General features: G+C 42.8%; 1 protein-coding gene across 1 annotated transcript in view; it reads left to right on the top strand.

Annotated features, from left to right (window-relative positions):
- Nucleotides 1–15,953, top strand: part of bckdhb (branched chain keto acid dehydrogenase E1 subunit beta) — a 269,933-nt gene that overhangs the window by 126,060 nt on the left and 127,920 nt on the right. The gene's annotated exons all lie outside the window — the stretch shown is intronic.

Consider the following 15,953-nt stretch of genomic DNA (forward strand, 5'->3'; position numbering starts at 1 on the left):
ATTGTAAGAACTTCCCAGAGACCGGAGTTAATTTTTCGAAAGGTCACCTGCCTTTCGGGCGGCCACCTTTGCAAAACATTTTCCACCTTTTAAAGGGTAAGTCAAGTTCAGAAAGTCCACATTGAATAAAGTTCGGCATGACTTCACTGTTCACTTAACCTGAGTTAAGCTGTGTTAAATGAGGCTGTCATGTTTGACCCAAAGTTGAGTTTCAAATACTACATTATGTTCATTGCCAAGACCTACTTTCTAGGGTTACCAATTCTGGTTGGTCATATTCCAAGAGGTTTGATCAAGTGGTTGTGTAACAGCCATTAAATACACAAATGTTGGAAATTGCACATGCAGGAATGTTTCAATCTGTTTGCATCAATTTTGAACAAAGCCTGGTTATCTAATGCATACATAAACTTGGATCAAATAGGATGGTCTCAGATTTTACGTAGAGTATGGTACTCTGTAAGATTAAGACTCAGCCTTAGGAGATTTAACTTCTAGTCTGCAATAGTTTTAAATAACTGCTTATTTTCAGTCACTTAAATTACTGTGTGAATTCATGGCTGTAATATTTAGAGTAAATTAATAAGCAAATTAAGTAAAACTATGGTTTACTATCCCTTAGGAAATGTTATAGCCATCAATATACTGTTCCCTTAGTTCTGAAATTGGCATGGGCATTAAATGTCAAATTTCTTTAAGGAACACTGCAAATGCTGTGGATGATGATTGTATGTAATCTCTTCATTGAGATCTTAAAAGTCAATTCCATCTTCAAATCAACTAAATTTCTGATAAATAATTGAATGTAAGAGGATGTTCACTGTATACAGTTCAGTAACCTGAGGTCTTAAAGCAATTGCCAAACAGATGGTGAGATGAGGCAAGTGAGCATGTGATTGTAACATTTTCCCAAATCTGCATGAAGTTAAAAATTGGCAGTGTGAGGAAAGAATTAGTTGGCTGTTTTGATAAAATAGATTAATGTTGTGGATTATAGAAAGTTAGAATCCTTTAATTCTGTTTTGATCCCCTTTGGAGTGAAAAGTTGGTTGAGGAGTTCCAAGACTTTTGACTTTGTGAGCAGCCTCGGTGTATTGTGTGAACACTCCATATACAAAACTTAATTCATTTTCTAACTAATTTATTTATATCTCAAGAATGGATGCTAACAGTTTTGGGGTTCTAATTTGGGATTTATCAACTATCAATGATAGTGTTGCTGAAAGCAATCCTATTCAAGCCTCCAAGCTAATGGAATACAAAAGGAGACAAATCAGAAAATAATAAATGTGTGACTGAATTTGAATTGTTTCAGCTAGAAGTGGCGCAGAAGTTGTAGATTTGACACCCTTTTCTAACTCATCTTCCCTGGCCTTCATCGACTGATTACAGCACAGAAGAGAGCCATTTGGCCTCTACATCTCTATGCTGGCTCACTGCATGAGCAACTCATCTTGTTCCAATTGCTTGCCTTTTCCTCATAGATCTGCAAAATTTTTATCCTCAGATAATTGTACAATTCTTTTTTTGAAGGCCTCCTTTGAATCTGCTTCCACTACACTCTTAGGCAGAGCATTCCAGATCCTAACCACACACTGTGTTGAAGCATTTTCCTCATGTTGCTGTTGCTTCTCTTGCCAATTGTCATAAATTGCTGCCCTCCTGAGTTCCCGACCCTTCTTCCAGTGGGGACAGTTGCTCCCTATCTACTCTGTTCAGACTCCTCATGATTTTGAACATTGCTATCAAACCTCGTAGGCTTCAAGCCCAGCTTCTCCAGACGATCCACATAACCAATATTCCTCATCGCTGGGGCCATTCTCATGAATCCTTACTGCACCCTTTTTTTCATGCCTTCTCATCCTTCCTAAAGTGTGGTTCCCAGAATTGGACTCAATACTCTGGTTGATAGTAAACCAGCGTTTTAGATAAGTCCATCATAACTTCCTTGCTTTTATTCTCTCAGCCCCTGTTTATGAAGCCCAGGCTCCATTAACTACTTTCTCAACTTGCCTCACACCTTCAGTGATTTGTGTACATGAAGCACCAGGCCCTTTTGGTCCTGCATTCTCTTCAGAAACGTGCTTTTATTTTATATTGCCTCCTCTTCTTATTCCATCAATTCTGTCAAAAATGAGTAGTCATTATGTTAATTATCATCGTCTAGACCACAGTTGGAATGTTGTGTCCAGATTTAGTCCATTGCTCTCTGGAGGATGTCAAGGTGCTTGATAGGATACAGAAAAGATGGCTGACAGTGATGTCAGGGATGAGAGGCTTTAGTTTGGAGCAGAGTTGGAAGTCTGCATTATTTTCATGACGTTGGACTTTAACCTGGTGTTGTTAAACTTCTTACTTATTTTCATGACAACAGAGAATAGTGAGGAAATCTGATAGTTATTTGAAAAATTAGGAGGGAGCTTGTTAAGATGAATGTGGAATGACCGTTTCTACCAACCCTTGAGTTGGTAACTTGAGGACAAAATTTATGATTACCAAAGAACAATGGGAAATGTTAGATTTTACTTTTAGAGTAGTTTAGGCCATTAATGCCCTACCAGAGACAGTGAAAGCAAAATTCAGAATTACTTTTAAAGAGAAAGTGAATAAATACTTGAAGAAGCAATCCTTAACAAGATAAGGTGGAATATAGAACTGGGATTAAGTGGGTAGCTTTGTCAGAGAGCTGCCACAGCTACAGTGGATTAAATGGCTTCTTGTGCTGTAATATTCTATGACTAGGTGATTTTAGCTGAGTAAAGGAAACTGAGCAGAGTTATGTTATTCACATCACAGAATTTTGTACAAATATTATGACAAACCTTTTGTTTAAAGCTGTGGAGCAGATATTACAGTTTTGTTCCTGGACTGAAGCATTACCCCTTTGTAACCCTAAAGATATTCAACTCCTTGATACTGATGAAATTTTTCAAGATGTTAACACGACAACAGATTCATTCACACTGAGCCTCTGGGGATTGTGGAGCTCCAAAATATGTGCTTTCAAATTAAGGTTGAAATGTTGCACTGAAAGGATTTGATGTTCAAATGAAGGAAATGAATTGCAGGTTCTCTCGGTTGCACTCATTCCAAGTGGCATGTTCACAATATAATTGTGGAATTTTCCCCTCCCGCCTGTGGTGAGCAGGACTGGAAAATTTGGAGAGAGGCCAAAAATCAGAAACCCACCAGTGGGAAATCAATTTGGAATTTTCCCCTCACCATTTAAATGGTGAATCGGATATCCCACTGATCCGTGGTGGGACCCCTATATGCATGCATTGCCATGTTATAAATACTTATTAAAAATGCCACTTGCCGGAATCATGCAGCCCTCCCAATCTTGCACCATGGAAACAGGCAATTAGAGTGGTCTGAAACACGTTTGGATATAAATGGCATGCAGCATTCAGCCCTCTCTTTGCTCATAACTTTGAGGTGAGCGCAACAGTCGGAAGACGACCTGCAACAGTGCCGGACAAGGCTTCTCAGCAATGTCAGTGGGATGCTACGTTGGAGGGAATGTAGGGTTGCTCTGCTCACTGGCTTCTTCCTTTCTCCAGGAGGGTGTCTTCTGCATTGAAACAATCCAGTGTCCACCAGTGCTGATGTGATGTGTGAGATCCATATTCAGTGTAACCCTTTTGCATGATGCTATTATGAGAATGTGAGGTTGGTGTGAGGAGAAGGTTGACTTATCCTAGTGAAGCAGATGAGATCATTTGTCCTCTTCCTGTAGTGGAGTGTGCTTCTAGGGTGGTTTCCCAATGCACTGACCATCCTTGCAATGGTCTCCCAGGCCAACGAGGTGAGTTTGCTGGGCTTGTGTGGGGTAGAGGATGTCTGTTTGTTGCCACACACCATTTATGGACTCCTCCAGGGAGTCATTGTTGAATTTCAAAGCAGCTCACTTCTTTGTTGCAGCCATTTCTAGACATCGTATTCTCCAAGCTGGGCTAGAGAGAGACCGGGGGGGGGGGGGGGGGGGGAGGAGGGAGGGAGGCCTGTATTTAAAGATGGTGCCCAGATCGTTCAACCTCATTGGTGATAGCAGGGCAGACGATGAGTTCTCGACCTGCCACATAATTAGGAGAGAAATTCACCTATGAATAATTAATAAGTTTCCAATCCTGAAATCAGGCGTGAATTCCCACAGTTCCACCCAGTGGGAAACGGCACCTGCCACCGCACTTAGTCTCCAGAAAGGAAAGTGATGTCCTACTTGTCTGCGTTTCTCTAGATTGCTTTATCTTTACACTAAGCATGGCACTCAAAATCTGCTTTACCGTTGTTAACACCTAGTGTAGTGCTTTAACAATATTTGGCACAAGCAGCCATCAAATTGAGTAAATGAGTTAAGGAAAACCAGTGCAGGATTCTCCCTTCAAAGGGATTCAATTACAGACAATTCCAAAAATAGGCTCATTCCTACTGGATTTCAAAACATGGCTCAAGACCGGAAATCCCACCCGAGGTCAACGGACCTTTGCATGGTCCGTGTCCCGCCCGCTATGATTCCCATGGCGGGCGGGACAGAAAAGTTTCGCCCTTTGTCATTCCCCATTTCTTAGCAGTGACCTAGCTGGACACTTTGGGGGATGATTGAATTATTTTTTTAAGCCAGCACAGCATCTTTGAGTAAATGTTTCCTCTCCCTCTCTCCATTTCTTTGTTTCTAATTATTTATTTACATTTGACATAATAGATTAGACAGTCCCTGGCAATTATCCAAAGACTTGAAATGGAAAGATATCAGGTCCAAGGCAGCTGTTTTCTAAAAGACACGAAGTCAACATTCCTTTGCAACATATTTGCAAAATCCGGAGTAGCTTCTTAGACTCTGGTGGCCACCACAACATCACTAAGTCTTAGACTCAGTCTTCCATTGCAGAGGAAAAGGTTTTTGCTACGTAATTAGGTTGTCAGCCACTCAAATTGTCTGGGAAACATGAGTCACCCAAAACTCATAACCTCTTCTGTAAAGTTCCATGGTAACTGAGCAGTTATTTTTAGCAGAGTCTGTTTGTGACTCTAGATGAATTTCGCATGTAAATGTTATGGTTCAGGTCAGAAACTCCAAAGTGTTTTATGGAGCCCGCCTCGATCGTAAGTTTTGCACCTTTAGAGGTTTACAGCATGGAACAGGCCCTTCGGCCCAACTTGTCCAGGCCGCTGCTTTTAAAAAAATCCACTAAGCTAGTCCCAATCGCCTGCGTTTGGCCCATATCCCTCAATACCCATCTTATCCTCAACGCTTTTTAAAAGACAAAATTGTAACCGCCTCTACTGCCTCTGGCAGCTTGTTACAGTCACCACCCTCTGTGTGAAAAAATTGTCCCTCTGGACCCTTTTTGCATCTCTCCCCTCTCACCTTAAACCTATGCCCTCTAGTTTTGACTATCTTGCTGATCTGTGCACCTCATTATTTTATTAATGTCTATAAGATCACCCTTGAGCCTCCTACACCCGAGAGAAAAAAGTCCCAGTCTATCCAGCCTCTCCTTATAACTCAAATCATCAAGTCCTGGTAGCATCCTAGTAAATTTTTTTTGCACTCTTTTTAGTTTAATAGTATCCTTTCTATAATAGGATGACCAGAACTGTACATAGTATTCCATGTGTGGCCTTACCAATGTCTTGTACAACTTCAACAAGACGTCCCAACTCCTGTATTCAATATTCTGACCAATAAAGCCAAGCATGCTGAATGCCTTCTTCACCACTCTGTCCACCTATAACTCCACTTTCAAGGAGCTATGTATCTGTACCCCTAGATCTCTTTGTTCTGTAACTCTTCCCAATGCCCTACCATTAACTGAGTAAGTCCTGCTGGTTTGATCAACCAAAATGCATCACCTTGCATTTATCTAAATTAAACTCTATCAGCCATTCGTCAGCCCACTGGCCCAATTGATCAAGATCCCGTTGCAATCTGAGATAACCTTCTTCACTGTCCACTATGCCACCAATCTTGGTGTCATCTGCAAACTTACTAATCATGCCCCCTAAATTCTCATCCAAATCATTAATATAAATGACAATAACAGTGGACCCAGCATCGATCCCTGAGGCACACCACTGGTCACAGACCTCCAGTTTGAAAAACAACCCTCTACAACCACCCTCTGTCTTCTGTCATCAAGCCAATTTTGTATCCATTTGGCTATCTCACCCTGGATCCCATGAGATTTAACTTTATGCAACAATCTACTATGCGGTACCTTGTCAAAGGCCTTGCTAAAATCCACATAGACAACATCAACTGGACTGTCCTCATGTACCTTCTTGGTTACTCTTTCAAAAAACTCTTATCAAATTTGTGAGACATGATTTTCTACTCACAAAGCCATGCTCACTGTCGCTAATCAGTCCTTGCCTCTCTAAATGCCTGTAGATTCTGACTCTCAGAATACATTCCAACAACTTACCCACTACAGATGTGAGGCTCACCGGTCTGTAGTTCCCAGGCTTTTCCCTGCAGTCCTTTTAAAACAAAGGCACAACATTTGCCACCCTCCAATCTTTAGGAACCTCATCTGTGACTATTGATGATTCAAATATCTCTGTTAGGGGACCCGCAATTTCCTCCCTAGCCTCCCACAATGTCCTGGGATGTACCTCATCAGGTCACGGGGATTTATCTACCTTGATGCGCTTTAAGACTTCCAGCACCTCCTTCTCTGTTATATGTACACTCGAAGGAGGGGCTTGGGGCTCCAAAAGCTAGTGCTGCCAAATAAACCTGTTGGACTTTAACCTGGTGTTGTGAGACTTCTTACTATATGTACACTCCTCAAGACATCGCTATTTCCCCAAGTTTCCTAACATCCAGTATTTACTGATGAGAAATATTCATTTAGGATCTCACCTATGTCTTGTGGATCTGCACTTAGATGACCTTGTTGATCCTTAAGAGGCCATAGGCCCTCCCTAGTTACTCTTTTGCCTTTTATGTATTTGTAGGTGCTCTTTGGATTCTCCTTTCCCTTATCTGCCAAAGCAATCTCTGTCCCCTTTTTGCCCTCCTGATTTCTCTCTCAGCTCTACTCCTACACCTTCTGTACTCTTCAAGGGATGCACTAACTACCTATGCATGTCATATCCCTCCTTCTTCTTGACCAAGGTCTCAATATCTCGAGTCTTCCAGGGCTCCCTACTTCTACCAGCCTTGCCCTTCGCTCTAAGGGGAATGTAGTTACCCTGAACCCTGGTTAACACACTTTTGAAAGCCTCCCATTTACTAGACGTCCCTTTGCTTGCCAAAAATCCCCCAATCAACTTTTGAAAGTTCCTGTTTGATACCATCAAAATTAGCCTTGTTCCAATTTAGAATTTTAGCTTTTGGGCCAGGCCTATTGTTCTCCATAGCTATCGTAAAACTAATGGAATTATGGTCACGTCCCAAAGTGATCCCTCACTAACACTTCTGTCATCTGCCCTTCCTTATTTCCCAAGAGGAGGTCAAGTTTTGCCCCCTCTCTAGTTGGGTGATCCACATACTGAATGAGAAATTCCTCCTGAATACACTCAACAAATTTCTCTCCATCCAAGCTTCTAATACAATGGTTGTCCCAGTCAATGTTGGGAAAGTTAAAATCCCCTACTAATACTATCACTAGGGAGATTTTATCCAAGATTATTTAAGAATATAGTTGACATGTATGGAAAGAAAATTAGCAATAACTTGTATCAATTACAAACAAAAACAGAACAACCAGGGTAATGTATAACCTTTAACAAATATATCTAAGATGTTAAAATCAAAACTAAACTTCCATAGACCAAACCCTTTGAACAAGTTCAACACAGCAAAGTTTAATGTTCACGTGATACTGGAACTTAGCCCTTTGGTTGGAGAATTGAAAACCCTCAGTCTTGTAAGTTCTAGTGGTCCTCTTGAGACACACAGAATAGTTTGAAGTCAGAGCAGCTTCCCAGAACCCCAGGTAGACTCTGGTGAAGCCACCAACAGCAGATTTTGTACGCCAGGAAGGCTTTCAGTGCAGCAGCCGAATGTCCCAAAACCAGGGAAAAAGAGAGAGAGGCATTTTTCCAGCTTGATGTCCTTTCTAAAAATTCAAATCTACAGCTCCAAACTGAAAATGAAAGGGCTCCTGTCACCTCACCTGCAATCATTCTTCCTCCTGACAACGCAGAGTCATAAACATCCCCCTCCCCCCCCCAACCATTTTAAGCAGCAATAAAAGGACGTCTCCAGACAAATGACATCAGCTGAGGTTGTTGTTGAAGTGGAAACTTTCCTGCTTCTTGACTGTGATAGAAAGACTCAACAAAATTCGTTCTGACTAAATAACTTAGTCTTTACTTACAAAAGACTGCATGCAGTATTGGCTGAAAACTTGAGTTCAGAGAGCAGTTGGTACAACTTGCTAATTCTTCCTCAAGTCTGCAATTACACAAAGAATCGGTTCAGTATTTATACATAACCATTATCAGTTTGCATGACCAGAGCATATTCAGGAATTTGATCAGTAATAGAATCATAAGCAATATCATTAATCATGGCATAACTTGCTGACCTCCTAGAACTCTTTGTCTCATCATTCATACCCTTATCTTGCCCTTTGATGTAACAGAAGAAGTGACTCCGTCATCCCTGACCTTATCTTGTTTTATTTACTCGTCCAGTCTTAAAGTTATGCGGAGTCAGCCTTGCTTATATTGTACCAAATAGCTGACCAATTTTCCCATCATGCTGTTCCTTAGTTCGTACAACTTCACACTGTGAGAGCATGATTTTTAAAAAAATCTCTCAAAGGTATGCTAACGTCACAAAAGACAGTATGGTAAATCATCTAATGCAAAAGAAAGCACCTGAAACTTGAGAATTCTTACCGTGGCCTAAAACAAAGGGATAAAATATCATGCATAAGAAATATTGAAGCTGCGATATTACTGAGCTGAATCGTCCAAATCATTCAGCACATGACTGATCTATTCAGGAAAGCCCGACCCCACCCCATACCTCACCCATAGACTTCGTGTTGATGCTATTAAGCATTGAGGATTATGTCTGATTGTGCTTTATGTACACAATTAAAAGTCATATACAGTGTGTTTTGGTAATGTTCTGAGACTGCTGAGTAAAATAAGGGCCCATGGTATTCGAGGCAAGGTACTAACATGGATTGACGATTGGCTGTCAGACAGAAGGCAGAGAGTTGGGATAAAAGGTTCTTTCTCAGAATGGCAACCGGTGACAAGTGGTGTCCCGCAGGGTTCAGTGTTGGGGCCACAGCTGTTCTCTTTATATATTAACGATCTAGATGACGGGACTGGGGGCATTCTGGCCAAGTTTGCCGATGATACAAAGATAGGTGGAGGGGCAGGTAGTATTGAGGAGGTGGGGAGGCTGCAGAAAGATTTAGACAATTTAGGAGAGTGGTCCAGGAAGTGGCTGATGAAATTCAACGTGGGCAAGTGCGAGGTCTTGCACTTTGGAAAAAAGAATAGAGGCATGGACTATTTTCTAAACGGTGACAAAATTCATAATGCTAAAGTGCAAAGGGACTTGGGAGTCCTAGTCCAGGATTCTCTAAAGGTAAACTTGCAGGTTGAGTCCGTAATTAAGAAAGCAAATGTAATGTTGTCATTTATCTCAAGAGGCTTGGAATACAAAAGCAGGGATGTACTTCTGAGGCTTTATAAAGCACTGGTTAGGCCCCATTTGGAGTACTGTGAGCAATTTTGGGCCCCACACCTCAGGAAGGACATACTGGCACTGGAGCGGGTCCAGCGGAGATTCACACGGATGATCCCGGGAATGGTAGGCCTGACATACGATGAACGTCTGAGGATCGTGGGATTGTATTCATTGGAGTTACATAAGAACACAAGAACATAAGAAATAGGAGCAGGAGTAGGCCATCTAGCCCCTCGAGCCTGCCCCGCCATTCAATAAGATCATGGCTGATCTGACGTGGATCAGTACCACTTACCCGCCTGATCCCCATAACCCTTAATTCCCTTACCGATCAGGAATCCATCCATCCGCGCTTTAAACATATTCAGCGAGGTAGCCTCCACCACCTCAGTGGGCAGAGAATTCCAGAGATTCACCACCCTCTGGGAGAAGAAGTTCCTCCTCTGTCTTAAACCGACCCCCCTTTATTTTGAGGCTGTGTCCTCTAGTTTTAACTTCCTTACTAAGTGGAAAGAATCTCTCTGCCTCCACCCTATCCAGCCCCCGCATTATCTTATAAGTCTCCATAAGATCCCCCCTCATCCTTCTAAACTCCAACGAGTACAAACCCAATCTCCTCAGCCTCTCCTCATAATCCAAACCCCTCATCTCCGGTATCAACCTGGTGAACCTTCTCTGCACTCCCTCCAATGCCAATATATCCTTCCTCATATAAGGGGACCAATACTGCACACAGTATTCCAGCTGCGGCCTCACCAATGCCCTGTACAGGTGCATCAAGACATCCCTGCTTTTATATTCTATCCCCCTCGCGATATAGGCCAACATCCCATTTGCCTTCTTGATCACCTGTTGTACCTGCAGACTGGGCTTTTGCATCTCATGCACAAGGCCCCCCAGGTCCCTTTGCACGGTAGCATGTTTTAATTTGTTTCCATTGAGATAGTAATCCCATTTGTTATTATTTCCTCCAAAGTGTATAACCTCGCATTTCTCAACGTTATACTCCATTTGCCATATCCTCGCCCACTCACTCAGCCTGTCCAAATCTCTCTGCAGATCTTCTCCGTCCTCCACACGATTCACTTTTCCACTTATCTTTGTGTCGTCTGCAAACTTCGTTACCCTACACTCCGTCCCCTCCTCCAGATCATCTATATAAATGGTAAACAGTTGCGGCCCGAGTACCGATCCCTGCGGCACGCCACTAGTTACCTTCCTCCAACTGGAAAAACACCCATTTATTCCGACTCTTTGCTTCCTGTCGGATAGCCAGTCCCCAATCCACTTTAACACACTACCCCCAACTCCGTGTGCCCTAATCTTCTTCAGCAGCCTTTTATGGGGCACCTTATCAAACACCTTTTGGAAATCCAAAAACACCGCATCCACCGGTTCTCCTCCATCAACCGCCCTAGTCACATCTTCATAAAAATCCAACATGTTCGTCAAGCACGACTTTCCCCTCATGAATCCATGCTGCGTCTGATTGATCGAACCATTTCTATCCAGATGCCCTGCTATCTCCTCTTTAATAATGGATTCCAGCATTTTCCCTACTACAGACGTTAAGCTGACCGGCCTATAGTTACCCGCCTTTTGTCTCCTTCCTTTTTTAAAAAGCGGCGTAACATTAGCCGTTTTCCAATCAACCGGCACTACCCCAGAATGCAACGAGTTTTGATAAATAATCACTAACGCATCCACTATTACCTCTGACATTTCTTTCAATACCCTGGGATGCATTCCATCCGGACCCGGGGACTTGTCCACCTTCAGTCCCATTAGTCTACCCAGCACTGCCTCTCTGGTAACATTAATTGTATTAAGTATTTCTCCTGCTGCCAACCCTCTATCGTTAATTTTAGGAGTTTAGGAGGTTGAGGGGAGATCTAATAGAAACTTACAAGATAATGAACGGCTTAGATAGGATGGATGTAGGGAAGTTGTTTCCATTAGCAGGGGAGACTAGGACGCGGGGGCACAGCCTTAGAATAAAAGGGAGTCACTTTAGAACAGAGATGAGGAGAAATTTCTTCAGCCAGAGAGTGGTAGGTCTGTGGAATTCATTGCCACAGAGGGCTGTGGAGGCCGAGACGTTAAGCGTCTTCAAGACAGAAATTGATAAATTCTTGATTTCTCGAGGAATTAAGGGCTATGGGGAGAGAGCGGGTAAATGGAGTTGAAATCAACCATGATTGAATGGTGGAGTGGACTCGATGGGCCGAATGGCCTTACTTCCGCTCCTATGTCTTATGGTCTTATGTTGCATTTTCAAAGCATCATGACTCCCAAGCAAAATACTGTAATTATCCTTGGAGAGAGAACAGAGCTAATGTTTCGAGTTGGGATAGGTAGAGTTCCCCCCTCTCTCTCTCTCTCCCCCCCCCCCCACCCCCAATCGCTGGCCTGCCGGTCGTCCTGATCTGCCTGAGCCCCTGCAAACTCTAATGGCCAACCCCAATCAGTCCTTCCCTCTTTCTGTCACCAATCCCAAATGCAGGGTGGCAGCGAGAACCCCACCGATCTATCTGACCCCCCACCTGAGGCCCTTCCCCCTCTGCCCCCCCCCTCCCTTGGCACTGCCTGATATCCAGTGAGCAGTGCCAATGCCCTTGGGCAATGCCAGGGTGAACAAAGAACAAAGAACAGTACAGCACAGGAAACAGGCCCTTCAGCCCTCCAAGCCTGTGCTGCTCATTGGTCCAACTAGACCATTCGTTTGTATCCCTCCATTCCCAGATTGCTCATGTGACTATCCAGGTAAGTCTTAAACGATGCCAGCGTGTCTGCCTCCACCACCCTACTTGGCAGCGCATTCCAGGCCCCCACCACTCTCTGTAAAAAACGTCCCTCTGATATCTGAGTTATACCTCGCCCCTCTCACCTTGAGCCTGTGACCCCTCGTGATCGTCACCTCCGACCTGGAAAAAGCTTCCCACCGTTCACCCTATCTTGACCCTTCATAATTTTGTACTCCTCTATTAGGTCTCCCCTCATTCTCTGTCTTTCCAGGGAGAACACGCCCAGTTTACCCAATCACTGTCGCTAATCAGTCCTTGCCTCTCTAATTGGGAGCTGGCGGCCCAACCTGGGACGCCTCCCAGGAGGTAGGGGGTACAGCAATTGTACTGTGACATCCAGAGAACAACTAATTTTTGGTTCATAATTTATCATTTTTCTTATAATTGTAGTTTCAGGGATGTAGTGAAAATTACGATGCATCAGCCTCTGAAATGCTCAGAATTTGTTACACAAGATGAACTCCTCATCATTTCTGCAAAATAAAATTGCTAACTCAAGCAACAGGTCCAACAGCAAGAAGAAAACTTCTTGTAAGCATTTTAAAATCAAGAAATATTTTATCAATAAATTTATTGAGTGTTTTTAGATTATGCTTTAGTCTATGTACATGCAAAGGGTGGGGTAGAAGTTTGCAACTCTTTCGCAAATGGCAATTGAGCTCGATTAACTGTCAATTTTAAATCCGAGATCAATGAATTTGGAAATGGAGAAAAGGCGGCTATCTGGAATTTCATCACAAAACAGCCATGATCTAATTTAGCAACAGAGCAGGCTCAAAGATATTTTGTCTGCAAGAATTGAGAAAATTTAAACTGGTGAGTTACATTGGACAATAAATCTGACACCCAGATGACTATGTCCCTGTTTACTGCAGTGCTTCCTCCCATTTGATTTGATTTATCATTGTCACGTGCATTAGTTTACAGTGAAAAATATTATTTCTTGCGCATTATACAGACAAAGCATATCATACATAGAGAAGGAAAGGAGAGGGTCCAGAATATAGTGTTACAGTCATAGCCAGGGTATAGAGAAAGATCAACTTAATATAAGGTAGGTCTATTCAAAAGTCTGATGGCAGCAGGGAAGAAGCTATTTTTGAGTCAGTTGGTACGTGACCTCAGACTTTTGTATCTTTTTCCCAACAGAAGAAGATGGAAGAAAGTATGTCCGGGATGCGTGGGGTCCTTGATTATGCTGGCTGCTTGTCTGAGGTAGTGGGAAGTGTAGACAGTGTCACTGGATGGGTGGCTGGTTTGCGTGATGGACTGGGTTTCGTTCAAGACCCTTTGTAGTTTCTTGCAGTCTTGGACAGAGCAAGAACCATACCAAGCTGTGATGCAACCAGAAAGAATGCTTTCTATGGTGCATTTGCAAAGGTTGGTGAGAATTGTCGAGGACATGCTAAATTTCCTCAGCCTCCTGAGAAAGTAGAGGTGTTGGTGGACTTCTTAACTATAGCGTCAGCATGGAGAGACCAAGACAGATTGTTGGTGATCTGGACACCTAGAAACTTAAAGCTCTCGACCACTTGCACTTCACCCCCATTGATGTAGACCGGGACATGTCCTCCATTACGCTTCCTGAAGCCGATGACGATTTCCTTCATTTTACTGACATTGAGGAGAGATTACTGTCGTCGCACCAGTTCACCAAATTCTCTATCTCGTTCCTGTACTCCGTCTTATCATTGTTTGAATCCAGCCCACTATGGTGGTGTCATCAGAAAATTTGAAAATTGAGTTGGAGGGGAATTTGGCCACACAGTCATTGGTGTAAAAGGTGTATAGTAAGGGGCTGAGGACACAGCCTTGTTGAGCATCGTTGTTGAGGATAATCATGGAGGAGGTGTCATTGCCTACCCTTGCTGATTGCGGTCTGTTGGTTAAGAAGTCTAGGATTCAGTCGCAGAGGGAGGAGCCGAGCCCTAGGTCACGGAGTTTGGAGATGAGTTTTGTAGGAATAATGGTGTTGTAGGCTGAGCTGTCATCAGTAAATAGAAATCTGACATAAGTGTTTTTGTTATCCAGGTGTTCAGGGGTTGAGTGAAGGGCCAGGGAGATGGTGTCTGCTGTGCACCTGTTGCAGTGATAGGCGAACTGTAGTGGATCCAGGCAATCTGGGAGGCTGGAATTGATTTGCGCCATGACTAACCTTTCAAAGCACTTCATGATGACGGATGTCTACCGGGCGATAGTCATTAAGGCACACTGCCTGGCTTTTCTTTGAAGCAGATAGGGACCTCAGATTGTTGTAAAGAGAGGTTAAAGATGTTTGTGAATACTCCCGCCAGCTGGTCTACGCAGGATCTGAGTGCTCATCCGGGTACCCCATCTAGGCCAGTTGCTTTCCATGGGTTGACTTTTGAGAAAGTCTTAAGAAGGTAAGAATTAGGAATAAGAGTAGACCGTTCGGCCCTTTGAACCTGCTCTGGCATTCATTAGGATAACGGCTTATCTTTTACCTCAAAATGAGTTTGACATGGAGGAGTGCTAATTTTTCAACTGGAGAGAGCAATAAGTAGTAATCAGTATGAGGGTTACTTGGCCTTCTTTAATTTACAGGCATGAACCTTCAAGTTCAGAATGTTTGTTCAGAACTGCATTGGGAAGTGTGAACTGATACATTTTGGGTGGACGAATGAAGAGAGACAATAAAAAGGACCCAATTCTAAAGAAGCTGTCGGGACAGAGACATGGTAGTACATGTGCAAAGATCATAGAAGGTTGCAGAGCAGGTTGAGAAAGTGGTTAAAAAGACGCATAGAATCTTGGGCTGTATAAATAGAAACTTAAGTGAATAAAGCAAGAAGGTTGTTCATTTAGACCTTTGCCACCTTCAAAGATTTAAATATTCCAGATCCCTCTGTTCTTGCGCCCTCTTTAAAATGGTAACATTTAGCGTGTATATCCTCATTATTCATACCGCTGCATTTCCCCTCACATTTTTCTGCATTGAACTTCATCCATCATGTGTCCACCTTGTGTCCTCTTGGATTCTATTGGAGTCCTCACTGTTTACTTTTATGAATTTTCCTTCATCATTCTGGGTGTCCATGTGCATAGATCCCTGAAAGTCCACACCGTCAATGTACATCAAAAACAACAGTCGTCTTCCTGGGGAGCACTACCTGCCTCAGTCTGAAAAGCAGCCATTCACCTCAATTATCTGTCTTTTTTATCTCTTAGCCAATGTTATAACAATGCTGCTGCTTCTTCCCCTTTTTATCAATTTTGCTAACAAGGCTAATATGTGGTATTTCTTCAAATACCTTTTGATACTCCATATACATAATATCAGCTCTCTTTGTTACTTTATCAAGAACCTCAATCATATTATTCAAACATGATTTTCCTTTCAAAGATCTGTGCTGCCTCTCCTTTGTTAGTTCATGCTTGTCCAACTAGCTGCTAATTTTTTTCCCAGATTATTGCTTTGAAAAGCTTTTCTACCACTGAAGTTGAATTGATTGACCTCTGGTTGC

Source organism: Mustelus asterias, chromosome 5 (genome assembly GCF_964213995.1).
Source record: "Mustelus asterias chromosome 5, sMusAst1.hap1.1, whole genome shotgun sequence".
NCBI classification, from domain to species: Eukaryota; Metazoa; Chordata; class Chondrichthyes; order Carcharhiniformes; family Triakidae; genus Mustelus; species Mustelus asterias.